This window comes from Perca flavescens, chromosome 2 (assembly GCF_004354835.1).
Source record: "Perca flavescens isolate YP-PL-M2 chromosome 2, PFLA_1.0, whole genome shotgun sequence".
In the NCBI taxonomy this organism is placed as follows: Eukaryota; Metazoa; Chordata; class Actinopteri; order Perciformes; family Percidae; genus Perca; species Perca flavescens.
Window position 1 is genome coordinate 31,885,209 of NC_041332.1, and position 12,929 is coordinate 31,898,137.

General features: G+C 41.7%; 1 protein-coding gene across 2 annotated transcripts in view; it reads left to right on the forward strand.

The window, feature by feature from the left end:
- The window catches only part of sh3pxd2aa (SH3 and PX domains 2Aa), a 151,246-nt gene that overhangs the window by 48,191 nt on the left and 90,126 nt on the right, over positions 1-12,929 (forward strand). The window lies entirely within an intron of this gene.

The following is a 12,929-nucleotide window of genomic DNA, read 5'->3' on the forward strand; positions in this document are numbered from 1 at the left end:
TAAGTTTCAGCAGCTTGTGCATGTTATTGTTTCACACATTGCCCCAAAAATACAGCATGATTGTACAGTGGCTAAGCTCATTACCTCTCTGTCTGTTCCCATTTTCTAGTCTATTCCCAAATCAGCTCTTTCTCTCCGAGTTCGTTAAAACCTCATTCAGGGCCATGCAGAAGGGGTGTGAGGGATACGGAGAGAGAGGATTTGATGGATGTGAGAGTGGGAGGAGGAGAATGACTTGTTTCATAGCAGGAGATAGCCCCTTTGGGTAGTTTTTAATTAGAGAACACACTCTCCTCTCCAAACCTCAAATGCCAGTATCGCACTATTGATTTGTAATGTGTTCCTGCGTATGCACCGAGACAGTTGCACCCGAGGCGCGGCTAGTACTCTTGTTAGACCCAGGCTATGTCTTTTTTTGGATTTTAATTACTTTTCTCAGTATTTCCTCCTATCTTCATCTGCTGTCAATGTGTAGTTTAGAGTTTTGTCCTCATCTTTCTCTCTTAGATGAGAGGAAAGAAGCCAAACTTGCATTGTGTAGTGACCTCTGCCTGACAATGTTTTTCAGCACAGCGTAATAGGGTACTGTATCTCTTCCTCTGGTCCTCCCTACTCTAATTCTTTCTATCTAACCTGGCCTCATAAATTTTTTCATTTTAATTGACGCGACAGCTCAAGGTTACAAACGCCGACGCAAACATTCTTTGATCAACAGCTTTCATTTCCTCACTGACTTGTGTCCTTCGTCTATTCCTATCCTTTTTTTTCTTTCTCTCCATGAACATCATTCTCTTTCCTCTTTCTCCCACTCTATTTCTTTGTCCTCTATGTACCAGTGTGTTTTGGTACTGTACATAAAAAAAGACATTAATCTTGTGTCAGGAGTTGTAGATATATGTGTGCACATATCACACATAATCTGTTGGCCCCCATCTGGGACACAAAGATATTTAATTGTCATCCACTGGAATTAAACGAGTTACATATCATAGAAGTTCACTATGGAGTAAGGGAATTTAAGTATTCCATCAAAGAAGTTCACCACACGGCCTACAGGGGCCATGATTATGATAAGAGACGCAACCTAAATGACAAAATGACGACTGAAAAATAATATTGTGCCCTAAAGAAAGTATGTAGAGAGGGAAAAGAGAGGTCCAAGGATTGACCCTTGAGGAACTCCACAGGTCAGAGGAGCACTATCAGATACTTGCAATTTGAAATACTGCTGCAAAGTTGGGTCATGTTACGTTGAATGCAAAGTATTAACAGCTCTGGAAATCAGCACATTGCACGCTTCACAGCAACATTAGACAACTAAGATTGACCAAAGACCATCGACCAATTAAGCTGTGCCTAAATAGGATGTCAATCAATTTTATTTGTCACATTCAATTATAGATAACACAATTCCAGTGATGTAGTAAATGTGTTTGATTGTGAGGTGTTGAATCCACCCGCGGCGCTACCATTGGGCCCGGGTGGGCCTGGGCCCACCCATTTTAGGTCCGGGCCCGCCCATTTTGACCCAGGCCTATAGTGAGTAGTGAGTAATTTTCATTCTAGCAGTGCATCCAATAAGCAGGCCGAGGAAAGCTTTGAGTGAAAGCTTCTCAGCCAATCAGCGGCTTCTTCCCCATGACGTTCGCGCGCAAGCTTTTCAAGCAAGCTCAATGAGACAGACACAGACTGTAGCTATTAGCTAATATGAAACGCAAAGCAGCTTGTTTTCATTTAAATTCAGCAAGAAACGCTCCGAGGAGCAGGAGGAGGAAACTCAATCAAGTCCTCTCGCCCATCCAGTTTTTTGAAGGCCCACCTACAATCAAAATCCTGGCGCCGCTAGTGGTTGAATCCCAGGTCTTTGAGCTTTGTGACGAGCCTGCAGGGAATTATGTGTTAAACGCTGGACTGTGGTCAATGAAGAGCAATCTCACGTTATCCACGTGAGAAAGGGTGGTGTGGAGAATGTGTTTTATGAGGTCTTCCGTTGACTGGTTGGGACACTAAGCAAACGGTAATGAGTCCACTCTGCTGGGTAGTGAAGAGCAGATGTAATCCTTGAGTTGTTCAACGCACACACAGAGGTGAGTGCCACTGGGCTGCAGTCATTCAGCCAGGCTGGTCCTGTTTTCTTGGGCACAGGAATGATAGTGGACAGGTTGAATATTATTGTGAACACTGGCACTATTTGGTCAACGCATAGTTTGAGGACTTGACAACTGATATCGTCGGTTAAAAAAAAACAATCGGGACAGGATGTTCCAAAAAATAGACAATCACACACTGAAGCTGAACAGGGGTATGATGTATACTATATGTATTTGCTTAGAAAGAGCTTTAAAATGCCTTACCATATTACTCGTATGAAAAACAGCTGTTACCATGACCTCTAGACACATTTCAGAGATTATAAAAGGTTAATGCTCTGCTGTCCTTTCCACACTGCAGACATTCTAGCTGCTTGTTTACTTTTTAAATATATGCCACGCTGCCAGAAGGTGCTAATAATCTCTGAATATTCTGAACACTTAAAGTATGTATTTATCTCTGTGCATGCTTTACCTCGAACCCTGCGTAATGGGGCATAGTTTTGATGAGTCGGCATAATTTGCTAGCAAGTGCTTATTAGGAAGCAGTTGAATGACATCAAACTCTCATCCACTTTAAACCACAGTTCCTGAAAGCTTTAGAAAACTGCATAAAAGTGTAACAGGTCCAGCTGTGGTGGTTAAGTATTCTTTTCTTGTTGACTCTGTACTTTTTCTGATTATTAAACTCCATGAGAAATGAATGGACTTTTGAGTGACTTGATTGTATTTTTTATTTGTAACGAAGTAACGGAATATGAAAACCACTAGAAAAAGTGGTTGCTTCGGGTCGCGGGGGGAGCAGCTCCAGCAGGGGACCCCAAACTTCCCTTTCCCGAGCCACATTAACCAGCTCCAGTTCCATCACTTGCACTCAACAAAAACAACTCTTCTTAGAGTCTTAAATTATATCATGATGTATGGTGATGCGGGAGAATACTGTGGTGTAGTACTATTGGATCTCAGTGCAGCTTTTGACACGGTAGACCACAGTATCCTAAATCACAGACTTACGCAGTGGGTGGGTACCTCCTACATACCTACTTCTCTGAAGGGAGTTTCTCACTCGCTGCTGGTAACCTCAGACTGAGGAAGTGCTGTACTCCAGTCAGCTTTGGATCAAATGGAGCCAGAACCTCTTCTGGCATATCTGTATCCCTGCAGGCCTTCACTCTGTCTTACTGAAATAAGAAAATACTCAGTGGGGTGAACTTCCCGCTCTCTGTTTAAATAAAAAAAGAGAAAGACTCAGTTAATGGTTAGTAAGACGTCATGATCCAGGGGACTTGACTTGTCCCGGGGCAAACTTTGATGGGTTCCTTCCATTCCCTATCCATAACACATCTGCTAAATGAAAATGAATCATAGGGGAGTGTGTTGAGTGAGATTGGCCATTGATTTAAAGCAGTGATTGGAGTGTGTGTTAGTAGTGTGTGGTTTATTAATGTCTGTGTGCAAGTACACATGTGTGTCCTAAGTGCTGTGGAGAAAGAAAAGTGCTTTTAAACCATGAGAAGGATGCAGAAGAAAACTATTAATCCATCATGGTTTGTGTGTGTTTGAGTGTCCTGTCAGCTCATCTATTATATCCAAACAATCTAGAGCTGCGCAAAATATCGTTATTATATCGATATCGTGATATGAGACTAGATATCGTCTTAGATTTTGGATATCGTAATATCGTCATATATTATATACAGTAAAGTTGTCATTTTCTGAACTTACCAGACTGTTGTAACTGTTCTATTATTTGCCTTTACCCACTTAGTCGTTATATATCCACATTACTGATGATTATTTATCAAAAATCTCATTGTGTAAATATTTTATACAATATCGTTGCGGTATCGATATCGAGGTATTTGGTCAAAAATATTGTGATATTTGATTTTCTCCATATCGCCCAGCCCTAAAACAATCTGTGTGAAAAAACCTTAAACAGCGAAATATCCCTTAATACTTTTCCTGTTTAAATTTTTCATTCACTTTAATTGAAGGGGTGTGCATAAAATTGACCTGACACCGTCCTTATTATGACATGACACCTGTCATGAACATGATGGAGTCATTTTGAGTGTTCATGACATTATCATTAAGTGTCATTCGGTAAATTATGACACTTTTAATGCTAAGTTAGCATTGTCCGAGAAGTCTTTGTAATGACAACTTGACATTAACGAAGACGACAATCTCTGTGTTATGACAACTTGACATTAAACGAGACAATACAACCTGTCATGTTGTGAACGCACTATGTACTCAAACTAGCAAGTGTAAGTACAGAAGTGCGCGATTTGAGTTTTACGACTAAGAATACACTACCGAGAGGGTTTTCTTTCCGGGTTTGGCTCTTAGCAGCTCTGGGCTGAGTCAACTAATTAAACAGCTAACTGAATTCACTAGCTAACGGCAGCTAACTACAGCTAGCGTTTACTTTAGTAAGCTGCCGTAACCTAGTTTTAGCAACAAGAAAAGTTAGCCTAAAGCTAACGTTATCCGTTCAAAATTCATTAAATCACCTCAGTACTGCATTCACTGTCGTCAAACTGGTCTTATAACTAATCTTAATGACAAGTCCAAATGGTTCCACGTTACTTGAGGTTATGGATATTATTCATGACACCGTCATATAAGCATTTGATGATAAAATCAAACTTCATGACAGGTTGAAATTGTTGCACTTTATTTGAGGTCAAGGAAAAATATTTATGACACAGTTATAATGCTGTCATGATTGCCAATGTAAAAAATCATTTATTAAATTAAAGTTTGATAGTTTGGCCTGTCATGACATATAATGTTGTCTAGGTTAATGTTGAGCTATCACTACAAAGACATCGACAGGTTTTACTGTCTTGCTTAATGTCAAGTTGTCATAACACAGAGATTGTTGTCTTCGTTCATGTCAAGTTGTCATGACAAAGACATCTCGGACAATGCTAACTTTGCATTAAAAGTGTCATAATTTACCGAATGACACTTAATGACAACAGTCATGAAAACTCAAAGTGACTCCTTCTTGTTCATGACAGGTGTCATGTCATAAGAAGGACGGTGTCAGGTCAGTCTTATGCACACCCCTTCAAAATAAGAGTTTACTTGCAAAACGTAGAGTGCAAAATAATTTTTTTTTTCTCGATTGCATTGTTTTTGTGATCGTTGGCAGCCCAAATCCTTAGGAGCCCAAATCATAATCAAGATTAAAATTTTAATTAATTAATTGCACAACCCTGCTTTTGAAGTTGTGGATCCTAAACTTTAGAACTTTCTCCCTTTTGTACCTAAGATTAGAGGTTGACCGATAGTGGATTTTACCGATACCGATAGCTAGGTTGGGCCGTGAGACCGATTAATCGACCGATAGTATTTAGAATTGATACCGGATAAAAACAAACGTGACACTCCAAGTAAAACAGTGCTGAACTTTATTATAAAAACAAAAACATGCTAAATGAAATAAATATAAATATTGAAGTCAATAAAAGACATTCATTCAAACTGAAACAAAAAGTAATAAATAACAAATAAAAACAGTTAAAACTGTTGGTTTAGAACGGTAACAGACAATCTCTGACCTGGAGGGATCTATCTTTCCCACTATATACTCGTTGTTCTCGCTTGGATGCCCATATAAGGCGTAATGTGTGACGGACCTGCCTTCCCATTGGTTGAAAACATAAACAAAGGCATCATGGGAGATTCCCTTGTTGGTAGGACCTACTGTCTATGGGTAGCACGGAGTTAACGGCAGAAATGACCGAAAACGTGATGAATTATGGACATCAAGTAGATAAATCTTGGATGTAACAGTTTGGATGTAATGCTTAACAACCCCGAAAAAAGGCACAAATTCCTGGATGGATAGAAAATCACCTGTAAAGGCTAGAAAGACCCTCTAGAGGCCAGCAGACCCTTCTCAGCTCTCGCGTACTGTGTAATGAATAACAGCGCGCACTTCTCAGCTGCTCCAGCAACGGACGCAACCAGGAAAAACTATCGGTATGGATTTTTGCCGATAACGATAGTTCCACAAATCAACTATCGGTGCCGATTAATCGGCAAAACCGATTAATTGGTCTACCTCTACCTAAGATCTATGGACACTGTAGACACCTATAATCACCCTTTAAACTTCTTCCTCTTTCCTCAGTTATTTCCCTTCTCTTCCTAACTAGTACTCATCCTCTCCTCGCCACTGTCCAGAAGTCATACAGCATCCTTTCCCTCTCTCCTCCTCCCCTCCCCAGTCTCCCACCTGTGTCTTTCTCCTCCCAGTCATTTGTCCTTTCCACTCCGTCTGGAGCGAGCAGGATCCAGGAGACAGACTCACTCAGCCTTAATGGATAAGCTGCTCCATTCCCCTCACTATTAGGATCAATAGCACTCATTTGAGGCCGCACAGCACAGCAGGAGCAGTGCACAGCAGCACCGCCGTAGATGGGGTTAAACCCTTTAAAGTGTGTCCGAGTGTTGAGGAGTGGTCAGCCGAGCGTGTGGCCTGTGGCTTTTGTGTACATGTATGCGCTCTCATGTGTGAGCATTTATCGATCCGTCTGAAATGGAGCGGTTGTAGTGTACACTTCACGCAATTATAGTTCAAAATGTTTGTGTCCATACCCAAAGAGATACAGCGGCGGGAGAATAGCGTTTTATTCCAGGACAAAATTTTGCTCTTGCTTGTTGTGTGCAGCCGCTTTGTTGTCTCTGCTGCTCTATTTTGTCTCTCGCCATCATCTTACGTGGATGCACTCATTCACCCTCCCACCCGACGCGGGGTCTGACTCACTTGTGCTCTCTATCTCGCGCACTTACTCACAGGGTGTTGTCAAGGTGGGGTTTGGCTCGCTACAGTAATAGCTTTGGGAGGGCCGGACTGTACATGAGTGTGATGAATAGAGCGGGGCCAGGACCGCTGTAGCTACCAGGGTGATGAAATGTGTCCACTTCATCACTTCCTGGAAAAGGAGAAAGGAGATGAAGCGGATTGGGGATCCCTACGGAGATGAGGAGGTCGGAAACAGCGGAGTGCAAGGCTGTTTTTATGCCTTGCCTTTTTTTTTTTTTTTTTTTTTTTTTTTTTTTTTGTTGACAGGATCAAAATGTGACATCCTATTTCTTATACTGTCTCCATAAAATCTCATCAAATGAGTCATGCTCGACAATAGCCAGCACCTCTCCTCCTCCCCTGTAAGATTGAATTTTCTGACAATGATCTGATTAGGAAAAAAAAAAAAAAAGGAGCCACGTGCCCCGCAGTGTAGCACAGGAATCAATCCCATAAATCAAAACTCCGAAAGCACACAGACCCAGAGCACATCCCACCATCAGCCACTGTTTCCTCTCCCCCTCTGCCTGCGTTTGAGGGATACCGACTCCTGTCTGCGGAGCAAATTACTGCAGCTCAGTGGGAAGCCAGACTCCAATCTGATGTCACTCCCGTGCAATCAGTTGCTTCTGTTGAAACCGTGCACCCTTGATGTTTAATGCACTTTGAATGGACCTTCAGCTGGATCTCTGATCTTTTTTTCTGCTTTTAAAAATGTCCTGCAGAAGAAAAACTACAGAGGACAGACGTTATCCTAACAGCTTCATGACATTTTTTTGTGTCAAAGCACGTACATTGTGTGTAGGGCTGTCCTCGACTAAAGAAATACTTAGTCAAATAACACTTATACGATTTTGTCGACTAATCAATTAGTTGATTTAATTCACAGAGCTGTGCGCTTTGAGAGGTGGTTAAGACTAGAAAAGCACAATATAAATGTAGTTAATTAACCATCTGTAAAACTGAGTTTTTCCAAAATTAATCCTGCAAAAGCACCACTTCAGATCTCGTGTTTACCATAAATGTGCTCATAAGTTTCTTGGAAATAAATAATTAAGCATGAATAAGCATAAAAAATGACTAATCGACTAAAGAAATCTTAGTCGACTAAGACCAAAACGACCGATTAGTCGACTAATCGACTAAGAGGTGGCAGCCCTAATTGTGTGCACACATTTGCACGGTTGTAGACATTTCAGGTGCTTCCATAATCATAGGAATTTCCCAGTGTAACTCCTCTACAGAGCAGGTTCTTTTTGGTGCCATGCCCTCTAGGTCAGTGGTTCCCAACCTGTAGGCCCCCACAAGTAGGCGTGAGATGAATCTAATGGCGCTTACCCACTGCTAGTACCAGCTGGGCTCGGATCGGATCGGATCGGCTCGGCTCGGATCGGCTCGGCTCGGATCGGCTCGACTCGTCCGCGTTGCCCCATCCTCCTTTTTCCATTGCAGTTTTAGTACCGCCTCATGCGTGAGAAGATCGCGGCTTGTCGCCATAGCAACGCCGCCATAGCAACGCCGCCATAGCAACGCCGCCATAGCAACGCCGCCATAGCAATGCCGCCATAGCAACGCCGCCATAGCAACGCCGCAGGAAACTGCCGTGACCTGACCCGACACACACACAGAATGTCGAAGGCGTGTTGTTGTTGCCACAGCCAGAAGACAAATTTAGTTTCAAAAGAAACTGGAGGCAGCAAAAAAAAAAAAACACCGCTGGCTAAACTATTTAAAAATGGCGGGTTTGTTCAGGACAACCCTGTCTGTCGCTAGAAATGATGACGCAGTGATTAGTGACGATTCTCTCTGACCAGTCAGTGGTCTGCAGGTTTTTCACGTCACCTTTTGGTATCGCCTCAGCTCGCTTGGAACCTTGGCGGAGGTGATACTAAATAAAGTACCTGTTAGCAGGTACCAGGGACTTTTTTTCATAATGGAAAACCAAAAAAGGCGAGTAGAGTTGAGGCGAGTCCAGCAGGTACCATGTAATGGAAAAACGCCATATGGGGTCAAAAGATAACTACCAGGGTAGAGTACAGAGAAATATTAGCGTCTTTCTTTGGAAATACTGAGTGGTTTCATCTCTTCATGTCTTGAAATTATTCCAATAATAATCAAGGGGAAATCACTCTGTTGTATTTCTGTCCTTCCACTGCAGCTCAGAAAACGGTCTACGGCTGGGCAATATCACCTAAATCACCATTAACTGCCACTATACAGGGCTCCACGTCCCTGTATTCAGCCGGTGGCGAACACATGAACACAACTCAGAAACTTAGCTTGGCTCGCGAGGAGCTGTGGCATTTATTTCTGGCCACCGAACATTCACTGTTTTTGTCCTGGTTCACTGCTAGCCTGATTCGTCCTGCACACCTGTCTGTCCTGACACAACCTGTCTCGCACCCATCACATCTCACAAACCGCACTGAGTGTGCAATTCTCTGCTATACGTCACTATTCCGATTTCGTTTTGTTTGGTCATGAATCGTGTGGTCTGAGGCCAAATTGGGCCTTTTTAGATGTGTTGTTTAAAGACAGAAGACTGAAGATGGTCTATTACCAAAACATTGCCTACTATTATACTTTTTTAAATTTTTTTTGCAAGTTAGACAGTGTGCAGGAGTTTTCTTCGCAACTTTTGACCTGCTTGTCCCCCTTCTGACGCACCTGTCTCACGCTGTAGATGTGCCAAGTACTTTTCTGTACATACAATGTGAATTTATCCTTTAAAGGATCACAAGCATAACATGTTGGGAAGAACTGCTCTATGTATTGCAATGCTAGAGCTGTAACAATTCCAAATTGTACCGTACAATTAATTGTTTCAAATAATTGCGAATCACAATATAATTGCCTCTTTCAGTCAAATTTTAAAATATTTATTGATGTATTACTTTGCAAACAAATTAAAGTTTAAAGTGAATCCCAGGATACATCTTTTGGTGATATTACTGTCATGTGACCCAGATAATGTAGTAACACAGGTACACAGCCGATGAAGTAAACCATGCCTCTTATTATAAAACTTTGTGTTTTTTTCTGAAATGGTCATAAAACTGACAATTACCATCAACAGTCATTCCCTTTAGGACCTTAGCTAATGTTATTAATTAAACAAAGAATTGCCGATTGGGTAAAAAAAAAAATTGCAATAAGACAATTATGTAATAATTGTTTTTTATTTATTTATTTTTTTGTATTTATTATTTCAGGACAATGCACATTTGATGACCATGTACAGCAGTACAAGTAAAAGTGCCAGATTGTAGCCCAAGGGCTAATTTCCATCTGTAGTCCATTAGGCAGGTAGAAATTACAATAAAAAGGACAAAAGATATACAGTAGTAACATTTGCTATATAAAACAGTAATTGTCCTATTTTTTTTCCCAAAAAAAATAGGACAATTACAGTTAACAGGTCAATGCAATGCATTTGCATCAAGCTACGGACAATAAAGTAAGGAACACAGCCTTCGATCAAGCTCCAGCATCTCTTCTTCCACTCTTGGGTAACTCTCCACATGGTGGCGTGCTTCACAATGCAAACAGCTGCAAGTGGAGTTTATCTGCGCCTTCAGCTGCTGGGTCCAGTTCAGCCACTGGTCTAATCCAATGTCCACTCACAAACCTCCCCAGTGCTTCCCTTCCCTTCCTCTATAAATGTATCCACTGTCTGACCAGCTTCTCAAGAATTTCTCTTGTCATTCTTTCTGTATTTGTGTTCATTTTACCCCTCCACTCTCTTCCTGTGTGAGATCTATTTCCACTGGATGGAATTTCTCTCCAAAGCTAGACTCCCCCTTTGTAACCCTTTTTTTTTTTTTTTTTTGTGAGACATGATTTTTTTCTTCTCTTACTTAGTTTTGTTCCCCAGCATCTTGCATTTTTATCGAGTCCATTTGTATGGGACGTGGGCTGTGATTTGTTTAATCTGTCTGGGCCGTGGTGTAGCAATCATATAACTATCAGCCTAAATGGCATTTTCTGTCCTCTGCAGACCATAACGGTGACAAATTCCTCAATTAATATGCGCATACCGCATTTCAGCCATGATGAAAATCTCGGCCACTGCCCCCATAGGCTACCGTAGTGTGAGACACGGCTGGTGTTATCATCATTCATCATGCCTCCTCACAGCCCTCCCCATGAATAACAATAGGGAACGACCTTGGCGAGAGAGATGCTGCAAGATTATCAGATTATTACTGGGATAAGTCATGAACTCATGTGATTGGTCAGGTTTTGGGCTCTTGACAAGGGATTGCCTAAGTAGCAGGGTTGTCCCTGGTGACAGGATGAAGACAGATTTGGTGTTTTTTGGGTCTAATTCGGAATAATTTGGTGATAATGTGTTTGTGTTCCTGAGTGAGGGGAGGAGTATTGGGGCACAAGTGTGTCTAGCTCTGTCACTGATATTGACAGGAACATTTTATTTAAAAGGTGACTATGTAACTTGTTTTGAAAGAAGAAATATATTTCTTCCTCTTACAAATTTAAAGTTGAATTTATAATATATATATATATAATTTGGGTGCAGTGTGTTAGCTACACCCAGGGGTTAGGCTGCTACAGCCTTACTTGGTCTGGTATGACTAGAAGCTTATGTTAGCTATTGTTAGCAAACTTATTATTGAGTCCAATTTGCTATACAGTAATTCTCACTTTCAGCCACTGTTCAGCAAAGGTTACATAATCCCACTTTAACCTTTAACCATTCAATGAAAAGAGAAATGACATACACCCTATGTGTAGCTTTACAGCTATCACCTTAGCCTCGTTTCCACCAAGCAGTCTAGTTCAGTTCAGTTCGTTACACATTAGAACGGTTATTTTTGCGTTTCCATTGACAAAAGTTGTAGATGGTACCAATAGAACTGCTCCATTCCATCCTGTTTTTCCATTACCCCTCTGTTGAGGTACCTAGCACCCTGATACGATACTTAAAGGAACACGCCGACTTATTGGGAATTTAGCTTATTCACCATAACCCCCAGAGTAAGACAAGTCGATACATACCCTTCTCATCTCCGTGCGTGCTGTAACGCTGCCTGACGCTTCCAGCATTAGCTTAGCCTAGCACAGATCCTGCAGGTAACTGGTCCCAACTAGCCTACTGCTCCGAATTGTGACAAAAGTGACAAAATAACACCAACACGTGTCTCATGTTACGTTGTTTTTTGTACACGCTGTGACTCTATAAATCACAACATGTAAATAGGAACATGTTGGCGTTATTTTGTCACTTATTCGGAGCAGTAGGATTGCTGGAACCATTCACCTGCATGTTCTGTGCTGGCCTGATGCCGCTGGAGCCGTCAGACAGCATTACAGCACGCATGGAGATGAGAAGGGTATGTATCGACTTATCTAACTCTGGGAGTTACGGTGAATAAGCTAAATTCCCAATAAGTTGGCGTGTTCCTTTAAGGGTGGTGCTAGAAGCACTGCAGTCCGCGATTGGTGCAGACGTTCCTCTGCGTTATCGTTAGTCTCTTTTATATAGACCTTAGTGGTCCCATAATACTGTATCTGAAGTCTCTTTTATATAGACCTTAGTGGTCCCCTAATACTGTATCTGAAGTCTCTTTTATATAGACCTTAGTGGTCCCCTAATACTGTATCTGGAGTCTCTTTTATATAGACCTTAGTGGTCCCCTAATACTGTATCTGAAGTCTCTTTTATATAGACCTTAGTGGTCCCCTAATACTGTATCTGAAGTCTCTTTTATATAGACCTTAGTGGTCCCCTAATACTGTATCTCTTTTATATAGACCTTAGTGGTGCCCTAATACTGTATCTGAAGTCTCTTTTATATAGACCTTAGTGGTCCCCTAATACTGTATCTGAAGTCTCTTTTATATAGACCTTAGTGGTGCCCTAATACTGTATCTGAAGTCTCTTTCCCGAAATTCAGCCTTGGTGCTTGGGGGGGGGCAAGGTGGAAGGTGGGGGTGTGGCCTTGACCAACTGCCACTTTGCTCGTTTGAAAGCCATGATGTCTCTCTCTCATTGG